Source organism: Cebidichthys violaceus, unplaced genomic scaffold (assembly GCF_023349555.1).
Source record: "Cebidichthys violaceus isolate CVI_PGR_0920_01 unplaced genomic scaffold, fCebVio1.0.p SCAF_1, whole genome shotgun sequence".
Taxonomy (NCBI): domain Eukaryota; kingdom Metazoa; phylum Chordata; class Actinopteri; order Perciformes; family Stichaeidae; genus Cebidichthys; species Cebidichthys violaceus.
In genome coordinates this window covers 5,243,281-5,248,491 of record NW_027176262.1, presented here as the reverse complement: position 1 = coordinate 5,248,491, position 5,211 = coordinate 5,243,281, and positions in this window count along the sequence as shown.

Below are 5,211 nucleotides of genomic sequence, written 5' to 3'. Positions count from 1 at the left end.
AAACATCCAGTACGTCTGGGTTAGATGTGTCATGCAGGGCTGCGGGCGATGCATTCTAGGTATTTGTCTCCTTTGTTTCTTGAACACTAGAGTGTGATTCCATCTGCCTTGTGGACATGTGTAGAGATAAACAGAGAAATAAAAAGCGTGGGATTCTAAACCAGGAATACAATCTAAAAGAATCTTATTGATATATCAGTATTAATACCTGGATTTCATTTTGATGCATAGTAATTACCTTTGTGTAAACTCAGTGCAGAGGGACTTCGGCCAGTTCCCCTCTCCGGCTGAATTAAATCAGCAATTTGGAGGTTCCAAGGACACGGGGGGATCACACATGTATTCTTGTCCTCCACTCAGTTTCCTCAGGTCACAATATGGTATTGTCTTTCTTCTTTCTGGCATAACAGCCCACCACTCAAAGGACTTTGGCCTGATTAGGCAGCCACAGAGCCTGAAAAAGCAACTAAATGAAAGGGAAATAAATTACGACCCGTCTTAAAAGCTTAAAATCACATCTCTCTCTCTCTCACTCAACCTTTCTTCTTCACCCCGCTGCTCTGCCGCGACACGGCCAGCGTGAATTAAATGTTGTATTTTGTAAATTGACACCCGGCGACAAAAGCCACAAGAGAACAATGACCTGTTGTTCAACCCGAGGGATTGACGAAACAGATATTTTCTTTCTTATTTTATGGCTGCTTAATTTTTTTGTGATTCAGATATCGAAATTCCCTAACTGCAAAAAATAGTGTAATAAGGACTTATCTCTGCTTTGCAGCAGATATAAAGATGAAGACTTCACAGCCCTTCCCTGGAAATGTCTCTAAGACTGTACATTAAGCCCTTCAGATGAATGTATGTCAGGAGGGTACCAGAGATCTCAGGGATCTCTCTGCCTGCAGGGAGGCTCAGAGGGTACAAGGCTTTGCCTTACAGTATGAACTCAACCTGACAGCAGTTCCCCTGAGACTATATTTTTAACACCCTGCTATTAGAGGAGGAGGTTGCTCTAAAGCATGGATGCCAAAGCTTTTTGACATTGATGGACTGAAGCATAGGAAGAATGGGCCAGTGGGCAAAGCACTGAAACAGTAAAGCGGCCCATTAAGTTTTATACACAGGCATTTTAAGGCTTTATATCTTCATAGTGTTGGAATGTTTCCACAAATTATCGCTGTATTTATTTATACATGAGGTAAAATATGTGTCGCACATGCAATAATTGGCCCTGCTTTGGACTCAACGGGTTTATCAAGGTAATATCACTGATCTTAATCTGCTCTTTACTGAACACTGTACATCCATCCACTGCAGTGCACAAGTTTCCCACAAGACTTGGAATAAGCTGCATATTATGGCGTGTGATGACTAAGCTAAACAACAAAGCAGGAGAAATTACATTTTGAAGTTTGAGGGAGCAAGCTGAAAGCGGTCACCAATTATACCGGCCACTCACTGCATGTAGCTCTCACAGAGAGACGCTGCTTCAACCTACTCAGTAACTGATGGAATCTGCTGTTTCTTTATTACAGCTTGTATAAGCTTGACAATGGGGATAACCCCACGAAAGATGCAACAGCTAAACTTCTTTCAGGAGCAGAGCATCAGCCGGTGATCCGGTTTAATCACTCGCTGCTATACCGCTTTCCTCCACACGGTGTCACTGTGCCTGGACTGTTGAGTGGTGTCCATGTGAGGATCAGTCCAATAATATAATTATTAAGAAAAATAGCATTCATGGTACACAATGGCATCTACATGACAAATTATTCTAATACCCTTGACTACTAAGTTATAAATTAAGAACAATATGAGCCAGTAACAAACCAGGCTTTGTAGTTGATTCATGTCAGACATAAAACATAATTATGTTCAGTATAAGTTTATCAGTTTGAATTGTGTTTTTGAGTGTTTAGTGTCCATTGGATATGACGATGTTATACAATGAATGTATATATCTGCTTCAAGACCTCCACTGCACTCAAGAAAGAAAAAAAAATACATACAGTACTGTATTTCTAAATTATGTATTCACATATAACAAGCACAGTGCTGCGCTGTAGATCTTCACACTTCCGTAATTCATAATTTAAACGCTAATAGATGTACTAGTTCCTTAAAGTTAAGCTTCCCTTTAAACGATACATGAATGAATATAAACAATAAGTAGTATACATAGTGGTTGCTGCTATGCTGCTATATCTGCATTTTATCATCTATATCATGATGCTTTGGACCAATATTTTGAAACAGATGAATTTGTTTAAGCTAAAGCTGTGCCCTCCCTGCTCAGATAGATCATTTAATAATTGATACTCTTTCCATTGCAAACATACCTTGCCTTTTCATGCATTCACCAGTTCTCAATGCCATTAAATGCTGGCCTCCATCTATGTCCTTTGTGTAACATCAAATGCAAAGCAGGCACTTGGTTGAACAGTTAAATATTTCAGATGACAACATATGTAGTGCACCTTAAGAGCAGCTTCAACTTCAGTGATTTCTGCTTAACTATTCAGCAGTGACACGTGTGACACATTTGTTCTGTTTCTTATGGAATAACTCAACGTGCACGCTGCTCAGACTCCAAAAGTCCACCATTACGCCCTTGTAGCGACATGTTTTCTGTGGTTGTCCTTCGTTTTCCATCCCCGCTCCTTATTGTTCCGGGCCGCTTGTAACAATGCAGTTCATTGCGGTGCCATAAACTCTGACAAGAGGATCAATCAGAGCTAATGAAGCCTGGGAGCAGGTGAGAGAAAGCGAGGAGGCATGGAGCCAAAGGGGAAGTGAAAGGGAGAGTAAGGATGGCCAGGGAGAGGATTAACATGACACTTCCTCCTCACCATGGCCTGACACACGCTGTCGACTGTGGGCTGCTGCTGCTGATTTGGACTGAGACATTTTGCGCAAGAGTCTACTTTGACACCTGATACTGCCATCCTGTCTGAACTGTTTCAGCAGAATTGGCAGATATATTATTTACACCATGTATTTTCCTTTTTTGTGTAGATTTAAGCCACACACACACACACACACACACGTATGCCATGCCATTTTTTTTTTACAAAGTCGGCAGGAAGACTACTACAAAAACACACTCCCACAGTGATATAGGAGCTAGAGCTCGGGCTTTTTTTCACATGGCGATCTCTGCATTGATGAATATTAAATGAGAACGTACGTAACACTTCACTATTTGCACTAGGCGTCTTCTTCCTGCAGTTCACCTTAGCAGGACAACCCACAGTTTCATCATTTTCATCAGGGGATCGTCTATTAAAGCAATGAAAAGCCAATTATGCTGTGTTACCCACACCCCTTAACAATATGCAAATCTAATGTACACACAATGTACACTATACACAACTTTCCTCCGAGCACTTGTGGTAATGAATGTGCCAAGAAGTTTTATTAATGTGTGATTAATGTGTGTCAACTGAATGGATTTCACCACGGGATGAACAGCAGAGGCAGTAAGGTGGAGGGAGGGAGGGGGCTCCGCTTTGATCAATAGCGGCTTAACCTCAGGAGGGGAAATAATTACACATGCCCCGGTTCTGAACCACGAGGGGCCGATCCACACGCAGGAGAGGTGCCGCCGAAGGAACTAGAATTTTTACAATTAAGATCGCCGACACTTCGTGATCACTGCTGAGATTAGCACCACCACCACCAGCACCTCCGGAGCGAGTGTGAGCGTGGCTCAGAACTTGTATTCCTCAGCCAAATCCCAAGCTCCTCATTATTGTAGCCTCACTCCTTGATGTTCCATAATCCACTGTCATTGGCTCCTCGGCTGGTCGAGGCTGGGAGAAGAAGAAGTATCTCCCAGCCATCTCGCTCTGACTCGGAGAGAAGGGCGGGGGGGGGGGGACACACATGCAGGAACAAACGATGGGGCTGCAGAGTCATAAATCTCCTCCCAAACCCAATGCAGGAAGTACAAGAAGAGGCTTTCTGGTGATAGCAGCTTCTGTCGCTCCTCCCCCACCTATCATCGTCTCCCTATCTTTCTCTCCCTTTGCTCTACTCTCATTACTCCTCCTCTGTTATGTCATGTCTACATTCAATTTTCCCTATGCCTAATAACATCTCAATGTCAAGCGTCCCTCCATCTGTCTCTGTCTGCACTGTATGTCCCCTCATTTGCACTCACTTCCCGATCGTAGATCACACACTTCCCTTTTGCAGTTACCGAACTGAATTTTAAATAGGGGGAAACAAATGAGCCCACGGACTCCATTCTGCTGCTAAGCTTTATGATTCTTTTTTACTTTTGAACCATGCCTCGCCATTGTGGTTGATTTGATGCGATTCGCTTTTTATTCAGATGATTCTGAAGGCGTCATTTCGTTTAGACCTTCTATATTTTAGGAATTGCATTTGTAATTCATGTAGGGGATTTAGTGAAAGTGACACTCAACCGTATTTGTAGGCTGCTTCTGAGGAGAAATTCTGGGTCAAAATGTCCCTTTCCCCCTCTTATCTCAACCTTACTGCTTTTCCTTTGTACTTGCTCTTCTTTAGTCCTTTCCACGCTTTCCTCGTACTTTGATATTTTCCTCTTTTGCTCATTCTTTATCTTGGTCTGTGTGGTTTTTATTCCAAAGGACTTTTTTTTTTTATCTGCTGCCACTTTATATTTCCCAAACCGGTAGAGCATTGTTTTCACCTGCAGTTTTAGAATAAGTCATTTTACCAACAAATCCCTGTCTGCACCCCCAACATGCACACACACACACACACACACACACACACACACACACACACACACACACACACACACACACACACACATGCTTTTCCTATCAAACTGTACTGGACATTTTTTCCACATATTTTGCCTACATGTAATATTGCCTTTGCAGCAGAGAGAAGGGATATATTCTCTCTCACACACAAACACACACACACACACACACACACACACACACACACACACACACACACACAGACACACACATACACACATATATGCTGATTCTTTGTGCAAATAGGCATAAAAAACTCTCTTATGAAGGACAAATCCTGAGAGACAAGAGGTTCAATCTCTGTGTGGAAGTGAGAAAAGAGAAGCATTGAAGAGAGAGCACACACGCACATTTACATCCTCACCATCTCTTCCCTCACCCACTCTGACTGCCTCCCCCCCCCCCCCCCCCTCTCTCTCTCTCTCTTTCCCTCAGATACACACACACACATGCA